The sequence below is a fragment of the Neopelma chrysocephalum genome, unplaced genomic scaffold (genome assembly GCF_003984885.1).
Source record: "Neopelma chrysocephalum unplaced genomic scaffold, ASM398488v2 Primary Assembly neopelma1_187, whole genome shotgun sequence".
Classification (NCBI taxonomy): domain Eukaryota; kingdom Metazoa; phylum Chordata; class Aves; order Passeriformes; family Pipridae; genus Neopelma; species Neopelma chrysocephalum.
Genome location: NW_020897849.1, coordinates 1,647,219 through 1,673,183, shown reverse-complemented (window position 1 = coordinate 1,673,183; position 25,965 = coordinate 1,647,219). Strand labels below are relative to the sequence as shown.

General features: G+C 45.4%; 2 long non-coding RNA genes across 3 annotated transcripts in view; one reads left to right on the top strand and one right to left on the bottom strand.

Annotated features, from left to right (window-relative positions):
- The window catches only part of LOC113976853, a 118,084-nt gene extending 94,406 nt beyond the window's left edge, over positions 1–23,678 (bottom strand). For both annotated transcript variants that reach the window (XR_003537178.1, XR_003537177.1), the window contains exon 1: positions 23,384–23,678. This is a non-coding gene — a long non-coding RNA (uncharacterized LOC113976853). The remainder of the gene's footprint in view (positions 1–23,383) is intronic.
- Positions 23,679–24,519: 841 nt separating this feature from the next.
- Positions 24,520–25,214, top strand: LOC113976864. The gene is made up of 2 exons (XR_003537184.1): positions 24,520–24,817; positions 24,915–25,214. It is a non-coding gene; the product is annotated as an uncharacterized LOC113976864 (long non-coding RNA).
- The last annotated feature ends 751 nt before the right edge of the window (positions 25,215–25,965 follow it).

The window sequence follows — 25,965 nt, the reverse complement described above, 5'->3', positions numbered from 1 at the left end:
CACTGAGTAGACCCCAGCCCCCACTTCTACACAGGTATTTATTCAATTTATTTCTACACAAGATCCTACTCTGTTCACAACATACAGGGTGAACACTCCAGGCTGTCCTTCATTCTCCCTCTCTTTTCTGCCACTCTCTGTTTCGATTTAAAATTTAAATATATGTTATCAAATAACATCAAATAGTGTTATCAAATTCAACAAACTGATACCAGCTAATGCAAATGAACAAGAACAACTGAAGGCCCTGGAAATGGTGTCTGGAGACACCGACTGCCAAATGGCTACGAACACACTCTGTACTTTTCCACTGTTTGGTTAAAAGCTGCTAAGACGGGTCACATGGATAGATGGAAAAGCCTTATTTAATCCCATGTTGGTTCAATTACCTTTCATCTTCAATAAGCCAACTCCACTGGGCTGCAGCATCTATTGTCCCTAAGACAGTTAAAAAATAAGTATAAAAACATTCTTCTGCCACCCAAAGCCCTCTGTGGGACTCCTGCACCCTAGATTTCCACTCCTGCACCCTGGATCTCCACTCCTGCACCCTGGATCTCTATCAAACTCCCATCAGATAGATTCAGGTAAAGCTCATGTCCTCGGGCAGAACATGAACTTCTCCGCTCCAGTTCCCAGAACTATTTACACGACGATACAGACACTGCTGGTGAAATTGCTTTCCTGTTGTAACAAATCTTTTTGGTCAAAACAAAAGGTTATGTTCTAACACTGACAACGACACAACGCACAGTTCGCTGTCATTCCCAAGCTCATCCATTCCCCCAACACTGCTGCCACTTGTTGCACTTAAAACAGAAAATCCATTTAGCAACTAAAACATTTTCAGTTAAAAAAAAGACTAAAGGGTGAAAAAAAAATAAAGGACAAAAAAAATTATCAACTACCGAGTATAGAAGCATGAAGACATACTTTCTGGAAAAATGTTGAAATAATCCTTTAATTGTTAGTTATGATTGTGACATAAATTGCAGGATTTCTGGTTTATCCTTAAACTCTTTGAAAAAGATAAATGAAGACGATTTTTTAGAAATTTTGTTAGAATTACACAGAACCGGTTTCTTACTCTTAGGGTTATAATAGCAGAAACTGGTAATAAGAGAGAAGCTACATCAAATCCTACACCACCCTACAACACCAGGATCTGATTCTCTTCGCCTTTACCATGTATAAGATGCTAATTTTGGCAATAAGACTGCTGCAGAGACAGTGTTTTCCCCCAGTGCTAACTTAGTTCTACACCAAAGCAAACAAGTACAAAATGTGATTACTCACTGAAACAGCAGCATGGAAATCCCTAGAGCTGTGAAGACAAGCAAAGCCTGCCCTTTTGTTGGGGTTTTTTTGGTCTTTTGATTAGGGAAACCTAAATGTTTCATCCTTGCACAAACCTGCAACTACTTGGAAGAAGCGACGCAGCTTTGGGCCACCAGCTGAGAAAAGCTGATATAGAACAACCCCCTATTTCAGCACGTCTGAACTTCCTCAGCCCCTGCCTCATTTCAACAACAATTCCCCTTCTCCAGTTCACATTATCCATTTTGGAAGCTGAAGGAAGGCAGTTGCTCCGTACCCGACTTGCTCTTGGTAGCACCTCATAGGGCTGCAAAATGCAACGTGGCAAATCTGTCACAAGGGAGTCTAAATGCTGCAAAAATCAGGATTTCACGGCTGAGTACACTCCTAGTGGTAAATGCACACGGGATCCCAATGTGCCACACTACTCACAGTAGTATCTGTGCCATCTGCACTGCTCCTTTTGAAGCCACTGCTCCTTTTGAAGTGTCTGCCCATCAGATGGTCGCCTGCTGCAACCTCCTGCCTCCCTCCATCCTCCCCTGCCCCACTCCTGCTTCCAAGTCTGTCCCAGCTGTCCTTCCATGAGTCTCACGGCTGAGTGTATGAGACATTCTTTAATTTGATATTACTCACAGAACAAGATCTCAGTATTGATCTGTTTTCCTAACTCTCAAAATCTGAATGATTATCCTAATGTGCCGCCTTGAATGACTTCCGAAGGACTCGCTTTTAGTCAAAGGTTAAAAATCTCTATGTTGTAAAACAAAAACCTAATCAAATTCATTTGTGTCATTCAATGTAACTTAGAAAGTAATTTTTAATTTAAAGGGTTCAAATAATCAAAACCCCACTTCACTACCAGCACAATACTGCCTTTTGAGAACTCTGCAAATATTCCATGGTACCATAATAACTCTCTGTGTTATTACCCTGACAGTACCAACTATTCCCTACTAAGAACAAGAAATATACTTCAGTGTTTATTCATGCTCAGAGCAACTTGTCTTATTCTGGTAGTCCAGCATAACTCCTCAGTACACAGTATTTCACCCAGCTTTTGGGAAGAAAAAAAAACAGCAAAAAAACAAACAACAAACCCCACCCCTCCTTTTGAACATTCCCCACTTAACATGAAATGTTGCAGCCTTATCCTCATTCTCCTCATTAAAATAAAAAGGATAATCATCTTTTCCCCGGGTAGCAATATGGGGTCTCATCTTCACCTTCTATGCTCAAAAGTTTCCAAAATTCTAACTAGATCATCCACTGAACCACTGCAGACCTCTAATGACGTAATAAGCAGCATTATACAGTGTTTCTGCTCATACATCAACCTCTGTTTAGAGTATTCCAGGATATTTTTAGGCTGAGGGATTAAAAGGTCTTTTTAAAAATCATAAAGCCAGACTGAGAAGCCTCAGTCATTAAAACTTATGTAGTAAAAAAAGAACTTTAACTACTTTGCTGAGTCAAGTCCTAGTCCAGACTTCTAGAAAGTTCTGCAAAATACAGAAAAATCTCTGCAGGGTCAGAAAATAAAACGTTGCCTTGACAAACCTGCAATTCAGCTCAAATGATGAAGAATTAATTGATCCAAGGGGCTGAAGCCTGAGATCTGCAGAGTCTTGTCCACAGAGTCAGCACAGACTAAGAGTCTGGAACCAGGCTGGGTCCTCGTGTTTCAACGATTAAGGGACTCATGCAGGACACCAAGCTTTTGTTGTAAAGCAGAGACTGATTCCCACAAAAAAAAATAACAATAAAGTCAACTGAACTGAGGGAATACAAATGGATGGACAGGAACTTCAGTCTGCAGGAAAATTAAAAAGCAGGTTTTGCTGCAAGGACGAAAGAAACTGCGAGTCCTAAAAAATGTGTGAAAAATTAAACTGTGTTAGACACAGATACTGAGGGGAAGGTGAACAACTGTGTTCAAACATGGAAATTTTAACAAAGCAACTAGGCAACAATTCCAGATGACAGGTTTTACCAGAGGGAGATTCAGTGGTTTGTTGTTCAGTCTCACAAAATGGAACTATAGAAACAAACTTCAATATTGAGCAAAATGTCTCCAAGTGAAATAAGTTTTATGAAGCCAGAGATGCAAAACTGCATTAATTCCACAAGTATTATTTTTCATGAGGATGTCATTCAATCTTGCCTGGATATACCAGGGCAAAACAATTACTAAGTTTTAAAAAGTCACCTAAAACTGGGTTGTGCTCTTTTTTGTAGCCTCAGGGATCATTACCTTGGAAGGGTCAGTGATGCATTTTCCCTTCAACACATCACAGTGCCTCTTACCAAAGTCACAATGAATTTTATACACTGGAAGCCTGTAAGATTCTATTCTATACAAGGGTAACACATCACACTTATTAATAATCCTGTGTCTTAGTTTCTCTTTCTCTCCATCTGGTGTTATTTCCGTGCATCCTTCACTAACTTCAAATTTGAACCATTTTTCATTTTCTGGTGTCATTTTATTTGAAGCATATGCTTCAGTTATCATCTTTGTCTGCATGTGTGATATCAATAATGATTCTATACAGAAGGAGTCAGATTCTGAAATCTTTATTAGGTAACAGTTTGCCTCAGCAACATGGGCAGTCTACAAACTATTTAAATCAATTAGACTAATTTCCATATTACTCAACCTGGTACAGACACTGTATCTCAGAATCTAAACACATATAGACAAATAAAAGAAAAGCTATTTGCAAACACTGTGAGAGATCACAAATGGACTAAATGAAGATTACAGCGAATGCTGCATCAAATCCCAGCCACTGATCCACCTCACACAGCGTCCTGCCCAGGAAGAAACATCCTAAACATTTCAGGAAGAGGTGTGAAGAATTCCTGCAACACAAAACTGTAGAGTAAATGATAAAAAGAGGGATCACTTCTACCTAAATGTCACCTATTCCTGGCTGGCAAACGCCCTCGAGAATAAGTGTTCTTCTGATTCACCGACAAAGTCACCTCTGGGAGATTTCCAGATGTCATCACACTTGTGTTTTTGTTCATTAGGCAAACCTATTTTTTAATTTCAAGTAAAATACAGTATCTTAATTAACACATTACTACATGGCAACCATTCAAGACACAGTTTTCCAGTACCAAAGCAGTTAATATGAAAAGGTAAACAATTAGTTCCTTAATATCACGGTCTATGTGTCCTCCTAGTGATAACTATCTGAAACTGCACTGATACGCTGCCGAGAGCTCCTGGTCTTCTTGGTTTTAACTCTTCATTTACTTCGTTTTACTTTTATTTTTGGGAAATTCCAGCTGTCAAGCCACATACTGCTCGCTGTTCCTCTTGCAAATAAAACCTCCGCAAGCTCCACACCAGGGATCCGTTGGGAATATAATCGAGATGTAACGACAGCTAGTAGATATTGCCCACCAAATGTAAAAACAATAAAGCAGTTTTCATGTTTCAGAAGAGCAGAGGAAGGCTATAAACAGCCCTAGTGCAAAGTACTTCAAGGTTTAGTTTTTTAAGCAACATAGAAAACCAGCAGACTCCAACACAATTTTCAGCTTAGTCCATGTGCCAGATTCACTCAAAGATGAGGTATTTCAAATGTGAATAAACACACGGTGTTTTTTCAATGTGATGATAAGGATTCATGAACTTCAAGGCCATTTCTACAAAGCAGCTGGACTGAAACTCTGTAGGCCAAAGGCTTTAAGGTCACTTTATCCAAGTCCTTTTCTATCACAGGTTATTGCATTGCATCTTCTTGCTCCTTCAGAACTTTATCTGACAATTTTTATCACTTGTCAGGTGAATGTGCACCAACCAGAAAACTGGCAAAGACTGATTCCATGAGATATCCCCAGATTATTTCAGCTGAACGACACCACCAAGCTACAGGGCAATGCAAAAATCATCCAGGGCTCTATCAGACTGAGAGAAAAGCCCACCTGGACCTCATAACAGTACAACTTTTGGGTTAAGTACTTCCCATGAGTACTGTCTGAATGAACACCTGCAATTGCTATCACCCCTCTGCATCCTCCCCAAGACCCAGGATAAAGGGAAATACACACCAGAACTAAGAACACACTGAAGAGGATGTTGGTTCCAAAGCCACAAGTTTAAAAACTCAAGACAGTAAGAAAAAAAACAAATGTAATATCAACAGAACAGTGAACACAGGCACCTCAAGGGAGTTTAAAACCCCATGTTCTTCCCACAGACACGATAAAAGCCACGAAGTTTAGTTTTAGAAATATGAAAACTGGTTGCTGTACAGGCAGAAAAGGTTTGAGACATGCAAGGGCTATGACAGACAAGCTATTGACAAATGCTAATTACCAATAAAATTACCATGGAAATTTATAGGAATGTTGCCAACTTTAGGCTGACAGGCAGCATGTCTTTCTGGAAACAGAGGGAATATATAGCTGTTATAAAACAGCATGATGGCTGGCTAAAACCACATTATTGTTGAAGTGCTTGTAAATTTAAGAACTATTTGTATTTAGGAATTTCCCATTGTTATTATTTCTGTGAAGTCTGGCAAATTTCAATATATTGTTCATAGTCATCAAACCAAATAACCTAATTCGAAATGAGTGCATTACTAATCCCAAATATTCACATTTTTCATCGACCTTCAAACTGCCACATGATGTTCAAACACTCACTTTCACAGCAGAATCTCTGTACCTTCATATACTGCAAAACTTAGATTATTTATAAATCAAAGCACTCCTTTAAAGGTGTTCTAGTTAGCTATTACTCTTCTACCCTAGGTATTAGCCTTAGCTAGTATTTTAGCCAATTAATATTTAATTGTTATTAATTTATTAATAATATTTAATACTATTACAGGGAGGAAAAAAAACACCATACAATAAAACAAAATATTCAACCCGGCATTTTAGGATTATACTGTCATTTAAAAAAAACCCTATATATTTCTGAATAATTTCAGTTCATCCAACTTGGTTTTAAAAAAATAAGTAACAATAAAAAATAAAACAAACTAAAATTTAAAAAAAAAAACAAAACCGGAACCCCCAAAATAAAACAAACAAATAAACAACTAATAAAAAAACCCCAACAGACATAACTCTACTAAAACTACCCTAGAACTCTAATTTTTCCTTCAGACATGCTCTTCATCTTTCCTGGTTTCAACACACGCTGACCTGCCACAGTTTAGTTGATTTGTATTAACTATTAGGACTATATTTCACTTCTAAGAATGCATTTTGGTCAAAACAATCTCTCTTACATAATAAATATTATACAATCCCCAACTATGTTCTATGTAATGTGCAATAAAGTTTGGCTGCCTCTTTCCCTTATCACACACAAATTTATTCTTCTTGCTTTTTACTGCCAAATCCTTGACGTCTCACAAAATTTGATGGTTACTTCCATCTCCCAAAGTAACAAGCAATGGAACAACAGGAAACTGCCCCAAGTTGCGCCAGGGGAGGTTTAGGTCGGATATTAGGGAAGATTTCTTCACCAAGAGGGTTGTCAAGCACTGGAACAGCCTGCCCGGGGCAGTGGTGGAATCACCATCCCTGGAGAGATTTGAAAAACGTGTAGATGTGGCACTTGGGAACCTGGTTTTTTGCCAGTGCTGAGGGAACAGTTGGACTCAATGATCTTAGAGGTCCTTGCCAACTTTAATGATTCCATTGTTCCAAAACCTGTAAGTTTTGAAGCCCCTGACAGTGTGAGAACTTTGCATTAAAAAAATAAAACAATTCTTTTTAACAGGTTTTCTAAGTAATCAAATGCTTTTTACAGATATGGAACTCAACAGGGAAATAAGAACACGAAACAGTTTTGCTGGTGCCGGTTTTACCTCATTATTTTAAACGTAACTGCATCACTTGTCCACGTGTGGTTCACACTTTGCTAAAGCCCAGGACTGTCAATACTCTCTACGTGTCAGTCTGGGTGTTTGAGTTGTTTCCAAGCACTCACTGCCTGCTCTGGGTGTTGTGAACTTGATTTCTCTGTGGCACCTTCTCCAGTACATCCTGTGCCCTCTGCAGCGCTACCCTCCATCCCATGGGATCGCTATTCTTCAGGGCTATGTAAGCTCTGAAGTAGGAACAAGGGTCAGGTGGACAGTCAGCAGCAGGAGGAGGAAAAACAAAAATCAGCTGAGCTTTTCTAAGAAGTATATTTTTAGGCTTACCATGTAAAACACAGGTTTCAGGAAGTGGCTCGTGCCGGAAGCCAGTGACCTCACAGCCCCATGTAAACACCACACAATGACAAAATGAGAAAGAGCAATTATTTCTTGCTGCTGCTTTTAGCATGTTCACTATTCACTCAGCGCTTCCCAATTATGAAAGGCAAACTGTAGACAAAAGGAATTTTATTTACAGGTTTAAAATACAGACCAATGTAAGACTTGTGGCATTCCAAGCAGTGAGACACCACTGTAATATCGCAACCCCTCAATGATTTTTATTTTTCATTTTGAATCTTAACTCTATTGTGCCAAGCCCCATCAGGCAGATGATGTGACCCCTCACACCCATGTCAACCACCAAAAATTCATGTATTCTCTAACAACCCAGCACCTTCCTTCCATTTTCAAAACTACTCGTCACTGCTTCTTGTCCAGTTTCTAAACCATCGTGTTCATTAATCATCCTGCCTTTTCCCCACATCCTTACAAAGGACTGAACCAACTGTTAAATGCCAGCCCCTGCAATGACAGCTCCTCTTCCCTCTTCTATTTTTGATTTGAATTGACTGAAGAATCTCTTGATATTTATCTATCATTGTTTGACATGTCTTAAAGTGGCTTTCAGGTTTATTTATCTTCTCATCTTTTAAAGCAGGCTTAGTCCTTTCTCCATTCTTTGTATTGTTACTTCTTTGATGTACTTAACCAAACATTTGGATTTGAAGCCCTCTTTATTTCTACCCAAATAATACAAAAATGTAATCACTGTCCTATCAGCTCTTATACCACTGATGGAAACAAATTCCCTCCTTTCTCCATCCTCAAATCTGCAGGATCTCTCTCTGGTTTACATCACTGAGTGAGCTGAAATGCCTTCAGAAGAACTGGATCCCACCATCTGCTTTTTAAATCCACCAATATATCCTGGGACATTTTTTAAATCTTGATAAAAGAGAACATGCAAAAATCCAACTTTTTTCAACACATGGACTGCACGTAAGTTCTCCATGTGTAACTAGTTCATGGTCTTTGTTGATGGATACGTGTAGATGCTTAGAATTATAAATCTGCCAGCGTTGGGGATAAGTTTGGGGTTGTTATTTTTATTAGCAACCCTGTCTTTTGTTGATGTTTTTTGACATAACTGAGTTCGGAAAGGAGAACTAGGATGCTGTACAAAAAGAACTGGATAACCTCACAGACTTTAATAACTTCAACAGCAGAAGACGAACAGTAAAGTAACTGGGTATAATAAATATTGCCAGCAGGTAAACAGCTCCTTAATTTGGAAACTATGAAGGAGGAAAAATCCCAGCTCATTACAAAGTGACCGCAGGTCATCAGAGTGACACACCTGCTAAATAAAGCAACTGTGACCCCAATTTATGGCTGCCTGGAAAACTCACCTAATTACTGTGCGTGCCCTGCTTAAGGAAGAGGGATTCAGACTCGAGCACGGAAAGAGAGGTAGTTTTAGGTAAAAAATGGCAACAGATGGTGAGCTCTGGCTTGCAACTGTGAGTTCAGGGCTTGCCAGAATGCACTGACCTGGTCCACTTCACTGTAAGATGAAAATGGTAAAAAAAAACCCAAAGAAAATAGGATGTTGTCTGATCACCAGCAGTGCTCTTAGACCTGGAAATATGATTTCTAAGCCAAGATCAATGCAAGCAGTCAAAGGACTCTCTCTAGACTATGAGTATATGAGTAGACTATGAGTAGAATATAGTAAACCACGAGTAGTATAGAGCAAAGAGGAGTAGCAGCATAGATGGAGAGACAGTGGGGAATGACACAGGAGCACCAGTTCCAAAATGAAAGGCAGGACCATGAGGTTTGTGAGGCAGGAAATGGAGGACAAGTCAGGCAGTCGTTTCGTGCAGCCTCAGCTGCAAACAGCAGCAAACAACAGCAAAATGATTAAGAAGAGTTTCCTTCACCATTTAACTTTCTCCTTTGATTATCAGCCCCAACTGCACACCAAAGCCCAGCACAGCAGCTAAACTCACCACAGACTTCAGAGGTCCTGGAGGATACACAGAGATCCTAAGGGACACTGTGTCCATGCCGGTTTAACAGTGCTGGCTGCCGGCAAACCAAGGTGCAGATTCAGCTCAGAGCTGAGCCAAGATCAGGCACAGTTTGGGGGGGTCAGGAGAATGGAAAACTCAATACTGAACACAGACCAGCAGCTTTGTTTGCTTACCTGACTGAAGAGGTAGTAAGTGATATAATTCCTGGTCATAAAAGCATTAGAGTAATAAACACGAGCAAAGAGGCACAAGGCAAAGTCTGCAATTATCATTAAAAAAAGCAGGCATGAAATGGCCCTTCTAAATGTTAGGCTGGCAATTTGAAGGGTTTCAATACCCTGAATGGTCTGAAAGCTGGAATCTTTCCTCTAACTCTAATAATTGAAATAAAAAAAACCTGTCCTTAAGTCAGACTTTGGTTATTTTAAGGTACAAATTATACAGCATTTATACAACACCTGGCTTTCTATATCAAGTGACAAAACTGAGAATCCTAGGAAGCCATTCTGAGTTCAATACTCTTACTATAAGTTAGCATTAATCCTACAGGAGTATCACAAACACTTTTAGCAATAAGCATGTTAGATCAGGAAATCAAGGTAAGAAAAGAGAATTATCAAGTACTGAAGAAATAAATGACTCAAAAGTTCTGCTATCTAAAATAACCCCTTCGGCAATAAAAAAATGGACAGAAACTGCAACACAGTCCTTCAGAAAGCAAACAAAAACAGACATTCTAACTCTCTGTAAAGAAATGTCTTACAAAAAAATGCAGAAGAACATACTTGATGCAAGGAAAGATGGAAATGGTCACTATTAATGGAATGCCTTAGCGAGAACAGGAATGCACGGACAATGATCCTTCATGATTTTTTAAGAGTCCAAATTATTGGTAATAACATCTGCCCTGGTAGTTCACTCATTATTTCCATCAGTACAAGTACAGGTCACTGCTACTGAGCAAGTGAGAGCACCTCCAGCAGCTAAGCTCCCCCAAACACATCACAAGCAACACTTTTGACACCTAAAATAAGTTGTAAGATTCACACATGCGGTAGGGCAACATAACCTCACTGAAGTTCTAATTTAGACTAAGAGAGAAGTAATAAGAGGACTGGTAATTTTATGGGCACGAAGCCCAAAACATTTATTTGGAAGCTAGCAGTCCCTGGAGGAATTTCTACATCAGTAATAAGTCAAACCTGAATGCCCCAAAACATGATAATTAAAGGGCAGAACAAATCCTTTAAGAGAAAAATAACCATAGTTACAAATGCACGGTAATGAGTCATGTAAAAAGAAAAACAAAATATTTCCAGTATGTGAGCCAGATGACTGCTGGACCACATCAGTTTATGGTAAAACACAAGAACAGATTTTTAAACATTTGAAGATAAGCTCTTCAAAAGCCAGCATCATCCTGGGCCAACACATTAATTTCGTGGTAACAAAATGACATATCTTTCCATGAAATCTAAATTTAAGATTCCTTCTTTATTCCTGAACTAATTTCTGCACCACGGCTTCAGGCACTCGACATATCTGAAGTTAATTCCTCCATTAATTCCATGTTTCTTTCAATAAAAGGCACCAACCCTTCTGTATTTACACAACCAGGTCAAACAACCAGCACTTTTAAGAATGGGCAATAAGCAAATCAACAGGAAGCACGGTCCACGGTGAGGATCATGGAAGATCCAAGCAGACATTCCATGTGTAGGAAGACAGGCCAGCAAAGGTAGGAGCTCCAGAACCGCTGCCTTGTCGTGGAGCTGAGCATGGGATGACACACCTCCTTACTCATGAGGTAAGATAATAATATAATAAAGAGCTTATAAAAGTCAATTGATAGACCCCGGGAGTTAGCAAAATTCTGCAGTAAGAAGTACTAGGAACATGAATTAGTAATAAGCAGATGAAATACAGAAAAGCTCTATGAACTGTTTAAATGTGATTTTTGTGTACAAAGGAAACATTTCTGTTTAACTTTTTATATTAAGCTGTGGACTTGGCAGTGCTGGGTTAATCACTGGACTAAATCTTAAAGGTCTTTTCCAGCCTAAGCCATTCTGTGGTTTTATTCTGGTCTCCCTGCGCTGGTCATCTGTCAGTACTTCACAATCTCGGATTTTTAATCTTACCCAGTCAGGGTTTCTGTCCTTCTACGCTTTCAGAACTGCTGCCCAGAGACATCACCCCCCTCACTGCCTCCTCTGCTGTGCCCTCTGTGCTGGCAACACTGAGCCACACACATCAAATTCCCCAGAAGGAAACCTGACTGTGGATGCACCTCAAGACAGTTTGGGCTCATCCCTTTCCCTGCAGGGCTGGGGAATCCCAGCCCCTGCTGCCCAGGCCTCCTTCTCTGCAGGCCCAAATCTTATTTACAACACTCACAGGAGATGAAGAACTTAGCAGCAGAATTTCAAATACAAACAGCTTGAATTCTGAGCTACCAGTGAAGCTGGTTAACATAATGTAATACTTAAATATGCTCTTATAAACCACAGGAGGGATTCAGCAGTAGATGGTACTATTAATATAAATATTATTTAACAGAACCCTTGAGAGGCACAGAATGTAGAACTAGAGGGGTCAGATGAGCAACGATTAGCTGAAAGAAACATATATTTATGATCCTCATCCATTTTAAGCTAAATGCTAGGAGGGAGATTTATTCTGAACTCAGTTCGGTAAGAAACACTGCTACAAGATCAGTCCTAAAAGCAAATACCCTGAGAACCACCATCCATCTAGTACATACAGTGGAGATGCCAGGGAAACATACCTTAAAACCACAAGATGGGAAGTCACTTACTCACAGGCCCTGATCTACCAAAAACAGATATGATCATTCCACATATGAGGAGGACTTGGGGGTACTAGTAGAGCAGAAGCTTAACATGTCCTGGCCATGTGCAATTGCATTCCAGAAAATAACCATGTCCTGAGCTCATCCCACAGCATGGGCAGCAGGTGAGGGGACAATTCTGCCCCTCTGCCCCGCTCAGGTGAGACCCCACCTGCAGAGCTGCCCCCAGCTCTGGGCTCCAACAGCAGAAGGACACAGAGCTGCTGGAGTGAGTCCAGAGGAGGCCACGGAGATGCTCCAAGGGTTGAAGCCCCTCTCTGCTCTAGAGAGAGGCTGGGAGAGCTGGGGGTGTTCAGCCTGGAGAAGGCAAGGCTCTGGGGAGACCTTAGAGCCTCTTCCAGTGCTTAAAGGGGCTCCAAGAAAATGGGAGAGGGACTTTGGACAAGGGCCTGGAGTGACAGGAGAAGGGGGAATAACTTCAAACTGACTGAGGGCAGGGTTAGATTAGATGTTGGAAAAATTCTTGGCTGTGAGGGTGGGGAGGCCCTGGCACAGGCTGCCCAGAGAAGCTGTGGCTGTCCCATCCCTGGAAGTGTTCAAGGCCAGGTTGGATGAGGCTTGGAGCAACCTGGGCTAGTGCAAGGTATCCCCTGCCCATGGTAGGGCATGGGACTGGATGACCTTTAAGGTCATTTCCAACCAAAACCATTCTATGACCCCCTGGTCCCATTCCTCACTCCAGAAATCCTTAAGTTATAAACCAGACCAGCGCAATCCACAGGATTGCCTTAAGCACTACTAAGAGCCTAGGATGGATTTTGCCCATCCTCATGCTTTGGGTACCTGGTGGCAGTGATGGAAAGTTGATCTTAAGACTGACTGCAACTAAATTCTGTAACACCAACAGAACAGGGCACCCTGTGAGAGGCATCCCTCACAAGGACAGAGTGCATGAAGAGAACTTACCTACACCTGCCCTTCCTTGCTGGAATTTCTACTCCCTTGTACACTCTTTCTTTACATTTCCAGAACCACCAAAACACAAAAGATAACCTCAAAGAAGCGAAGTCTCCTCTTGCTGCAGGAAAAGCCAAAAAACAACTGAAGAAAACAGACAAATCATGAATGCCACTCCCAGGAAAAGGATACTTAGTCACCCCATTTTTGTTTCCTGCAAGGAAGACTGAAGATGAGACCTAGGACGGATACTGACTGCAGGCACAGCCATGAAGGGACATTTCAATGGAAAAGTCATGAAGTGGGAAAAGAATCACTGCAACCTCCTTCAAAGACTTGATGCATTTCTGCCCACGCTACCAGAAAGTACAACACAGTTAAAAAACATTGGTTAAGATCTTTGCAAAGATTTACGGATCAAATATGAAAATTAAATAAGCCAAGCATAGTTTACCCAGGAGAAACGTCGCAGGCCAGAAGAGGTGTCAGTTTATATGGTAATATTAGAGCTATACTATAATTAATGTTGACACAACTACCAAAGAGACTGCATCTGAAAGTCTCAGAGCTGACTTTCAGTTTTCATCTAACCAGCAAGATTTTTCTGAAGTAGCAGAATTAGAAAAAAATAGATTACGGTCCTTGTCTACCAGGAATTGTACACACATCACAACCCTGCGCTTCAAAGCAGACTTTACTTCGGGTAAATAGAATTTTTTCGTGGTAACTGATCCCGTAAGAAACTGCCAGAAGATGCATTAGTACTTTATCAGCCCACAGCATCTGGAACAGAATTAAACCTATCCGAGGTAATAGGAGTATTTTGTAATTTCAAAGCAGAACATCGACCAAAGAGATAAATACAACCAGATATATTCAGAACATAACCAGGATAACATTAGACAGGACAAATTGTGTTTATAATATTTACCTGATCCAGTAACTACGAGAATAATCTTACATAAACCCTCTCAGAGTAACTTTACCCACAGGAACACAAAGTTTGGTTTTACAGGAAAAGAAGAGAAGGGCTTGTTTTTTAAACCAGTGGTCTTTAAACTGCCGGGGGCTACAAAACATCCTGAAAAGGGGGAAGGGCATGAAAAAGCTGAAAAATGGGAGTAATGAGGGTTCCAATTTGGAGCCTGAAAGCTCTTGTAGGAATCATATTCCACGTCTGCTCGCAGTAGTGAAGGACTGGACCCTGCCATCCAGGCTGCACCATGAGAATCTATTTTCCATGCTGCTGTAATTGGAAGAGTGCTCTAACAGATGCTTCTCTCCCATCACAACACTGAAGGCCTGGGTTAACTCATCAAACCTCTCTACCAGCATTTTTCCCTCAACTATATTACACAATTTTGGTCTCCAGTACAAATTACTGCTGCTTATAGATGTGACTCATTCAGTGCTGAAGTAATACTGCTTTTGAGGAATTCAGCTTTACTCAATAAATAACATTTCAGGTCACAATTCCTGGTTACTTCTCCACAGTCATCACCACTGACTTCTTTTTCTCCAGCATTCAGCAAGGACTTCCTCATGAATGTCAGCAATTCCATTAACAAGGACTGGGAGAACAGAGGTTCTCACTGAACTCCCACTGAAATACTACAACTGAGCTCTGCCCTTCTTAACCCCTTTTATCCTCAACATCAGTAATATATGAAACCTGCAGTTCCCTGAAAAAAATCAAACAAAAGGCTTTTTCCTAAGCCACAAAAACACACAAAAAACCCAAAATACCACCCCCCAAAAAACCCAAACAAATAATAATAAAAAACACCGAAGAAAACAACAACAAAAATCCCAACACAAAACCACAAAAACCCAAACCAAGAACAAAAACTGAATTAAAAAAACCCAAACAAACAAACCCCACAACACTCAAATAGTTGTGCTATACATCAGGCTGATCAGAACAGATACATTCAGTGCTAGTGAAACCCCACTGAAGTTCCTCTGACCTCATTCTTGTTCCATATATTGTGTGTTCACTAGTAAATTTAAGCGGGTTTTTTTTACATTCAAAACACTGATTTTTAGGTCAATATTGTTTTAAAGGTGTCTGGATTACCAAAACCAGACAGGACTAATAATCCAAAAGTTAAAGTTGGTTTAGTTCCTTTTTTATGGGCAAGGTGCACAATCCTCTCCCAGAGCTAGCAGGACAATAATCTTTGGAGAAGCAGCTGATCCCATAATGCTGGATCCTCTGTTTGGCTTTCAGTTTATACAAACAACTACAGGCTTCCCTGAACAGATGCCCATGGACACAGATAAGAAGGAAAGAGCAGGAATCAGACGATCTGCCTCGAACAGGGGCCACTGCTGCTGCTCCAGGAGAAAGACAGGTTGTTGGAACTGGAGCTGACAAGGAAGCTGGAGTGACAAGTGGCAGGAACTCCATCCAGGAGCCCACACAGCAATCCCTGGCAGCCCTGACGCTGCGGGTCTCCTCCGGCAGAGGGCAATGCTGGAAAAATCGCCCGGAAAGGAGCGGAATATTTCATGGAATCGAGACGTCGCCGACATCTGCCTCGGAACACACGCAGCACTTAATGCTGCAGGATTTTAACGCTGCCACTCCACCGAGGCTTTTCTTACAGACGCGTTTTCTACACCTGCATCCCACCAAGTAAAAAAAATACCCACTGCTTTCCAGATTTGGAATCTGCTCTGTATCAATGGGATAAACGTAATCCTGATTGCTCCGGGGTCCTGGAGCGCTGCCACGAAGTCACAGAAATTAGGATTTAAAGATCTCCCACGAGCTACAGATGATACAGCAACACGCAGCAGATGTTGACAGATTAACAAGTTATGCTAAAATTTTAAAAAAAAAAAAGGGGGGGGGCTGGGGAACGACACTGCAGAACCGGGAATGATACAGCAACTACACCCTGTTAAAAAGCATTAACAGCGCTTTCAGTTTACAAAACACATCCAGATAATAGCCAGAAATGTCCTTTTCCCTCCTCCTGCTGGATGTAAACACGGTGGCTTGGAGGCATCGTGTCCCTCCCAGGAGACTTCACAGCTGCTCACATGAGCTGCTGCGTAGCAAGAAATCTCCCAAGTTCCAATAATCCGACACCAGGATCCGTCCTGCTCCAGACACGTCTCCCGGATGATCCACCACCACCAACCACCCAGTACCCGGCCGCTGGGAAACACCTTATTGTGCTGATGTAAATAACAATCAGGATAAAACCAGGCAAATGCTTGTTTTCTTTCTGAATAGGCTTAAACTGAACCTCAGTTGGATTCTCCCTTATTTCCTCTGCACATTGGAATTCACGAGGCCAGTACCTGCCTTCATTTTACAACTCTATTTTAGCAGAAGCTCCTAGAAAAGATACTACAGTTATGTTAAAATTCAGTAACCTGAGCATAACGCAGGTATTATTTAAAATAGCACATTTTGGGGGTATTCCATATACAATGCTATTAAATGAATAAAAAACCCACCTTTCTTTTCTGGAAATCTGTAAGCTACCAAAAAAATATACCTGATGACAACACCGATGGAAAAGAATTAGCCCAGATTCAAGGTATATTTTCCAGAGAGACCCAGACTCAGGAGAAGTTTTGTGGATGGTGTTCAACCCAACCTAATAATCACTATAAAAAAACCAAGGATTACTTCAGGCTCAGCACTACAGGAGCTGCACTGAAATTGGTACATTTTGGGGTGGCACACAGGGAAATCAGCTTGTTCCTGGGGCAGAAATACCTAGATTTTATAACAGCAGAGCATGATGTTCACCAGATTTCCCTCTCCCCATTCTGCTCAACTCATATGCCCCTCCTCAGGCAACCTACTGCTGCTTCTAACAATTGGCAAGACAACACAAAGGGGAAAATAATAAAATAAATTTAAAAAATTAATAATATGATCTAAATATTACTACTACGCTGACTTCACAAGTTTTCTGTTCAGATGAGACTCCTGCTTAGCACTCTGCACACATAAGCACGCCGTGGGCTTGGCTGCAAGAGAGTAAGAATTTGAAATATAGGATAGAAAAAATAAGATGATTGCTTTAGAATTTACAGACTCTGCTGATTTTCTATGCAATTGCACAATTTACGTTGTTTAACGGGACCTGTTCTTCAAAGAAAACACATTCAGAGGAGTGTTTGTAAAGTCGTGGCTTACAAATGGTGTTATAAATGCCTTTTAAATCATTTGTTTCCCGGTTTCTTTTGTTTATATTTTAGTAAGAAATCGCTATCCTAGCAAGAATTAAAAAAAACCCTCACCATCAGCTCATTAATGCTTCGTAATTGTGAAAAAGTAATTCTCAAGTAACAGTGCCCTGAAATTCAGCTCTCTGTGAAACAAAGCAGGACCATTTCCCCTTATCCAAAAAACTTCCCACAAGTTTAGACTACGGGGTTCATAAAACAAACCATTGTCAACAGCAAAACTTCCATGTCCATATTCATTAAAACTATTGAAAACAAGCATATTATTACAATTATCACTTTTTTGTTGTCCTGACAAATAAATCACTTTTATATATGAAACTCAGAAAACATTTTCAGCTTGATTCCTTTGCTACCATCATTAATATTTTTGCTGCACAGACGTCAGTCTTTCAGAGATCTCCAAACTTCTGTCTGATAAGAAGCATGACATGGGGACATTTAACAAAATTCCCTCCAGAGCTCAAAATAGTTCATGAAAACTCCTAAATCAGGACCCTCTGCAAGCTTTAAATTCCCAGATCAGGAATCTACGGAAGGATGAAATCTCTGACCTTGGTAAGGGTAAAACTCAGCACAAACAACTCCCATTTCCAGCCTCGCTGTTAGACAACAACGCCACGTCTGCTGGCCGAGGTGCAGCATCCTGAGGGACTGGAAAAGGACGGGGGGGGTGTTTCACTGCATTTGCACGAAATCCAAAGCCGAAAGAAAAATACTGTTTATGCTGAAATTCGTGACAAACAGTTGCAGCCCCGTTAATTTCGTCTCCAGCCATTTAGAAAACCACGAGTCGGGATCCAAAATTATCATCAAACTGACTTGAAAGAACTGCTGGGGAGAGATTTTTTTTTTCTTTTTAACTTTGTATTTCAGTGCTCCTGTTTGCAAGTGATCCCACCCTTTATGTGACAGTATTTTCAAGCTCCTATTGTGGTGCTACCAATAATTCCAGGAGCAAGATGTTTACGGAAAAACACCGTACAAATACTGCACGAAGTACAGCTAAGTCATGCTATACACGAGGTCAAAAACCCATGACTGCATGTTTTCATTTTTAAATATAAAAAAAATCTAGTAAACACGTGATTACAACAATTAAAATCTAGCCTGGATTAAAGAAATCCTCTTAATTTTAACCATATAACAGGCTACTAGAGCATAAACAAACATTTTTTCAAGTAATTTCACAATTTCCCTTTTTATTAAAACTGAAAATAAAAGGTTTCACTACTTCCTACTGCAAAACCAATACAGACACTAATTTAAATATATCCTTTTCAGCTGCTTTCTGAATGCTTACAAGGAGTAAAACAGCAACCTTTTTGCCACTGAAATCTGGCAAAGCATTAGACCCTAAAATGAAACTTTTGAGCATCTCTTTTAGAGATAAATGGGGGTTGTTTATATAAAAAGTGAAAAGAACTGGCACAATACCTATTTTTCATAGCCCTTTTTTTCATATACGTGGTACTAGTCACCAAAACAGCTCTGTGGAACACAGTGTGCAGCACACATTGTGCCCTGTCATGAGCTGACAGCAAATGAAGAGAAGGTGAACCAAGTTACAAAACCAGATATTCTTTTTTTCCCCTTTCGCCGCCCGAGAAGATAAATGATCTTAGTTATATTAAAGAGAAATGGGATACAGGATGCAAAGGGCTCCTTCTTCTACGTTAACTGCATCTCACCAACAAAAATAGAGAAAGCAATTTCCTGGTGCATCAATTCCACCAGCAATTCCACGTACACTCGGAATTCCGAGGCGCTGGCACGCCCATGTAACTGCGCACCTCCGGGTACCCTCTAATCTCCAACGCTCATCCCTGTTAATTTCCTGTATTAACGTAGGGTTCTTTTTGCCCCAAAAATACCAGGATATGCGGAATACGCCTGCACAGACCAAGTGCACCACCCGGGCTGAATAAACATATTTCTGTAGGTAACACCGTGTCAAATTACTCCTGTAACCAACACAGAACAGTAGCTCTACCAGCACATGCCACGGACAGCTGGTTACCACCTCAGCTCTTCCACCCTACAGTGCCCCTCACTCCTTATTTTAATGCCCTATTCCCTCCTCACCCACAGCATTTGGTATCTGGAAATTCTCATTATTTCAGATGCAAAAAACTGTACTGATAAAGTCAAGATGGAAGAGAAGCTGAAGAATGTGAAGCATCACAAACCCTTCCCGATCCATTTACTGGACTAGATCAGCATAAAACTGCAAACCTCATCTTTCCATCCTCCTTCTCATGTTCCATATTTGTAGGGCATTAAAATCCTCCTCCTACCCAAAGACTCGTTTCTAGTGCAATTTTAAATATCTGTGCATGGTGCTCACCATTCGTTATAAAACCCTCTCTTCCTCTTCTTGACCCAGCCTCGTTGATCTGCTGTTATTTAACTCTTGAAGGCTACTTGAGAGTCACCACGTTATTAGTGGTTATGTAATTCTTAAAAATACACTGAATTTTTGAATTTTGAAGCAGCACAGTAGAAACACACACAACCAAACAGACAGGTTTTTTCCACTCCTCCTCCACTTACTCTAAACCAAAACATCTTAGTGATCTAGAAAAGCCGACTTCCATATTTTTTTTTCAGCTGGTCGGCCACAAGATCTTTAGCAGTGCAGAAATCTGTATAACGAATGCAAGCCTACAGAAAACAGATGTCCTTTCCTCCGTGGCTTCCCACGGACCCCGGGTGAGTTGTCCCACTGCCTGCAGGCTGAAAGCTGCTGATCTAGAACCAAGTATCCTCTTACTGTTTGCTCTGCCACCCGAGAAGTTGCATTAAAATGGCATCACGTTCCTTAACTCCAAACTGACTCGCCTTTCTCCACGTAACCTACTAACAACCAGTCCTCCGGAGCGTTCCATAAAACCCAATTTTTCTAGGAACAGCCACAGAAAACAAAACAGCACCATTTAAAACACCCCGTTTTGCCACGGATTCGGACGTGGCACGAGTCCTTCATGCTGAACACTGCCCAACCTACCTATAAATAGGCTCAAAGCTCCAGGCTCAGGAGACTGATAGCTCAACACGATCCTCACAGCGTTCCCTGCTTCACCTACATAAAGAGTCGTGCCGGAGCACTGCCAGGCCGGGCAGACATGGAGCTGCTGCCGTGGCTTGTGCAGGAGAGCACAGAGGGAGGTGAAAAAAAAATAAAAAAAAATAACAAAAAAAAAAAATCACTGGGCATAAACAGCTCTCCTCGGGAGAGAAACACCTCCCTCTCCGGAGGCCAGAGCCAGCCACGGACAGGCTGTCACGGCTCGGCCATGACAGAGCCGAGAGCCAGGGACAGGCCCTTCAGGAGGTTTAATGGGGCCGGGGCAGAATGGACGCTCACAGTGAGAAAGGCTACGGCAAGAAGGTCCTGGCCACCTCCCCTGGGCAGCGGGGCTTCAGGCCCCCTGGGCTGGTAGGCAGACCCAGGCCCAGTCAGACCCCCTGGAGCAGGAGGGCTCCAGACCCCCACTGTCCCCTGTCAGACCCCATGGACAGGGAGGGCTCCAGACCCTCGGTATCCCTGTCAAACACCCTGGACAGGGAGGCTCCAGACCCCCATGTTCCCCCCATCAGATTTGTGTGGACAGAGAGAACTCCAGACCTCCTTGGTTCCTGTCAGACCCCATAAACAGGGAGGGCTCCAGACCCCCATGGTCCCTGTCAGACCCCTATGGACAGGAGGACTCCAGAACCCCACAGTCCTGGTCAGATCCCATGGACAGGAAGGCTCCAAACCCCCATGGTCCCCATGAGACTCCCCTGAGCAGGAAAGCTCCAGACCCCCGTGTTCCATGTCAGACCCCATTGTCAGGAAAGCTCCAGATCCTCAAGATCCCTGGACAGGAGGCCTGCAGACCCCCATGTTCCTGGTCACACCCCCCAGGATACAGGACGGCTCCAGAACCCCATGCTCCTGGTCACACCCCCGGAACAGGGAAGGCTGCAGACCCCTGTAGTCCCCATGGACAGGAGTGCTCCAGACCTCCACGATCCCTATCAGTCCCCATGAACAAGAACGCTACAGACCCCCAATGTCCCTGTCAGTCCCCCACAGACAGGAGAGCGGAGGGCTCCAGATCCCCATGGTCCTCATCAGACCCCATGAACAGGGAAGGCTACAGACCCCCACAGTCCCCATCAGACCTCTATCATCAAGAGAGCTCTAGACCCCGGTGGTCCCTGGCAGACCTAATGGACAGGGAAGCTTCCAGACCCCCACAGTCCTGGTCAGACCCCACTGACAGGAGAGCTCCACACCCCCATGGTCCTGGTCAGACCCCATGTTTCCATCAGACCCCATGGACAGGGAGGTCTCCTGACCCTCAGGATCCCTGTCAGACCCCACTGACAGGAGGGCTCCAGACCCTCACAGTCCCTGTCACACCCGCACGGACAGGGGAGGCTCCAGACCCCCACAGTTCCCCCTCAGACCCCCCAGGTCCCAAGGGCCACGTGACCGGGCGCGAGGCGGCGGCGGCACGTGGCCCCGGCCGTAACAAACAGGCGGGTGGGCGAAGGGGGGCGCCGGGGGGGCCCCCTCAGCCGCGCTGCCATTGGCCAGGAGGGCGCGGCGCGCGCGAGGAGGGGCGTGTCCTCGCCGCACCGCCCACGGCGATTGGCCGGCGGGGGGGCGCGGTGGGCGTGGCCGCCGGTCCCCCCCCCCCCCCCCCCCCCCCCCCCCCCCCCCCCCCCCCCCCCGCCGCCTTGGTGCAGTGCTGAGGAGGCGCCAGGCGGGGGCCGCGCGCGCTTTTCCCGCCCTCGGCGGGGCTGCCGGGACCCCCCTGAGGGCGCCGCTCCCTCACACCCGCCATGGCGGCACCGCCGGCACCCCCGCGCCGCCCCGAGCTGCGCCACTCGCCAGCCCAAGCCCCGTCCCCACTCCCCGCTTCACTCCCGCCGCGAGCCCGCGGGGTGCGCGACCCGCTCCGGCGCTCCCCTCGCGGCCACGGCTTCGCCCCCGCTCTCTCCCCTCACGCACCCACCTGTGGGTGCCCTCGGCCGCCTCCATCATCACCCCCCGGGAGCGAAGCGCTAAATATCCCCGCGGCGGCACCGCCTGTGTCACGGAGCGGGGCTGCGAGCAGCAGTGCGGCCCTCCCCGCCTTCCCCCCCCCCCCCCCGCCCGCCCCGCTCCGCATCTTGTTTTCTCCATACGCACTTGGAAATGCGTATGGAGAAAAAGGGGGGTCGGGGGGCAATCGCTGCTATTCCCGCTCCATTCGGGATACCCACGGACCAACGAGGAAGAACAACGCGGCGCAGCCCCGTCCTTCTCCCCCCCCCCACCCCGCGCTGTCACTTGGCTGCTTCCCCCATGTCGCGACGCGCGCACCCCCCCCCCCCACCAGCCATGTCGCGACAGCGCCCCGCGCACCTGCCGCGTCCCCCGACCCGCCGTGTCCTACCGGTGGTGCGGGCAGAGGGGCGCTCGGCTCTCCCTCGGTTCTCCCTGCCCGCGGGAGGCAGCGCGGTGCCGGCGCTGCCCCAGGTGCGCGGGGGCTCCGCGGGTGCGGAGCGGGGGGAGCGGCGGGGAGGGGGCGGCGGGAGCCGGGATGGAGCTGGGATGGAGACGGGATGGAGGAGCGAACCTCCCTCCCCACCAAGCTCCCCGCCCCCCTTTCTCCCCCCCCGCTCCGGTCCCCCCCCCGCCGCTTGTGTTTACCTCAAGTTTGAATTTTATCTGCGCAACATGAGCTGGAATGCGGACATGGAGGGCGGGAGGGCGCGCACACGCCCGGCGCTCCGCGGGGACACCGCGGGCACCCCGCGCACACACCCCCCCCGCATCCCCTCCCCGCACACCGCGCCCCGCGCCCCCCGCCCCGGTCCCGCCGGTAACTTACCTCCGCCACCGGCTCTCCTTCTCCTCCTCCTCGTCGTCCCCTCCCCGAGGGAAGGTGCCGCCCGCAGCCCCATCAGCGGGGCGGACACCGCGCTCCCGGCGCGCCGAGACAGGTGCAGCCGGGGCGGGCGGGTCGGGGGGCACCACCGCCTACCCCGCCGCCTCCCCGGGCTCCCCCACTGCTTCCCTCCCTTCCTCCCCACGATGTTGTTTCGTTATATCATGTCCATCATGTGACACCCGGAGGCCTCTCTATGGAAACTTAAAGGGGACTTCCACGTCCGCCGCCGGACCCGCCGGTACCCCCGGGGGGCTGCGAGCCCCGGCGGTGCCCGCCTGCCCTCCCTGCGCTCCCCGCCTGCCCTCCCCGGGGGGCTGCGCTCTCCGCTCCTACGCCCTCTGCTTAAAGCAAGTTGCTGCGCTTGCTTCTTTTATTAGTATTGTTATTATTATTGTTAATTAAGGTTGGTTTGGGGTTTGTCGGTTTGGTTTATTTTTTTTTTCTCCTCCTCTTTTCGCACCGGTCGCTGCGTGGAACAACCAGGCAGGCACCGTGCGGGGGGGATGGACCCCGCTACTGGAGGGTGCGGGATGCGGGGCTCGTCTGCGGCCGCGGTGGGTCTCGGATGCTGGAAGTGGCAGAAAAAAAACCAAAAAACAAAACAACCAAGGGGAAAAAAAAAAAAGGGAAAGAAAAAGAAAAGAACAAAAATGGGGGGGAGGGAGAACCCAAACTTGTTTGTGTCGGACTGAGGAGTCGCAGATGTGAGCGGTGCTGCCGGTGCAGAGTCGATGCGGTGGTCGCCACCGCCGAGCTTTAACTCTGCCAGTCGGCAGCGAAGCGATTTCACCGTCCCGACCCGTCGCACCGCCGGCTCCCGACAGCCGGCTGTGCGCCGGGATGCTGGAACGAGCCGCTCCGAGGGATGCGCGCCGGCCGCTGCAACGCTGCCAGCAAGCAGCCAGCCCTTACGGAAGGGAAAAGGGAAGGTGCCGACATTCCTCGTGGTTCGGGCAGCCCCCGGTGCCCCGCGCATCCCGCCGGGGGTGCGGGGCCGGCCGGCGGCAGCGCCGCGTTCCTCCGGCTGCTGTTCCGCCTGCGGTGCTGAAGTGGGTTTTATTCCCCGCTCTCCTTCTGCCCCCAGGATTTGGGATCCGGGAGATAAAGCCCACCCGCTCCACGCTCCCGCCGCCGGGCTGACAACGCGCTCTCGGGGTTTTCCCCGTGAAAGGTTCCTGCGGGAGGTCCCCAAATTCCGCTCCCGAACCGGTGGCATCACGTCGGTATTGGTGGTCAAGTGCAAGGCTCGAGGGGCTGAATTGAGAGGGGGGGATGGATTCGTTGTCAAAAACTGAAGGAGGAAAAGCAGTTCCGCATTCCCTCCTTCCTTACAGCTTCCAGCAGCCCCTCGGCAGATCAAAGCACGACCCACAGGTGCAACAAATTTTAAGTTGGGGATTTAATTTCTTCGGTGTCCCACCGAGTTTTCCTGGTGGGATTCGTATAAACGACTTTTTTTTCCGACTGCCAGATTGATGCTGGTACCTGTTAGCCTCGGGAGGGGACCAGAGCTGCCCGGCCATCCAGGCCTAATCCTGCAATGACGGCGGATCATCTCCCTCCTCTCTCCCGTTCGTGCTTTGGGGTTGAAGTACCTGTGCTCTGCCCCTCTCATTTTCAAGTGCCCGTGAAATGAGCTGTGTATCTACAGATCAGCGTTTCAGATAACCTCTGCTATTATTTTATCAAAACTTTCAGAGATTTTGTAAAAATTAGTAATGATTTTAACTGAAAAGAGTTAATAAAGTAAGAAACAGTTTATCCTTCTTTCTTTCCTTCCTTCCTCTCAGAGTCTTCTATTCATCCACTCTACACAACGTTTGTGTTTATCCCTCCTTCCCATCCAATTTTGGGGGGATTTCTTCCTCTGGATTCCTTTCTGCCATTTATCCAGGCTGTCCCCGTGCCGTGGAGACCAGCTCCAGCTTGCCTTGTTTCCCATCTCCCTGGGCCTTATTTCCCTGCCTCACTAAGCCTCTTTTTATTCCGTATTCCCTCTTTCAAATTCATCCTGAAAGGAGGACGAGGCTGGAGCTGGGATAAAAAGTAGTCTTCCAGGAGCACTGCCAGAACTGATCTGTTTTACTCTGCTGCTGCTGTTGCTGTTCTGCTGTGTCATGGGAAGAGTTTCCTCGCCACACCAGCCCTGGGAAGCGGCACCTCGGGCAGAGCCGCTCGCTGCAAACCCCGGCCGTGCTTTACAAAGCCGGAGGGTAAGTTCGTGTGGCGCAGGATCGAGCCTGGAAGGAGGAGGCACCGCTCGCTTCCCGGGCTCTGACCGGGAGATCGGTGCACGATGTCGGGAGATTTGCAGGAGGCAGAGTGTCGGCAGCAGCAGTGACAGCGCACCATCACTCAGCTTTATTTCATTTTCTCAAGCCAAGACGCTTTAGGTTACAGCCCAGTAGGAAAGCAAAACGATGCATTTCTGTAAAAAGGGCGCTTTTTTCCCCTAATTTGCTTTAAATTCTTGCAAGGAGATCTTGCACTTAAGAAAGAGCAGGGATTCTGCCTCCTCTTAA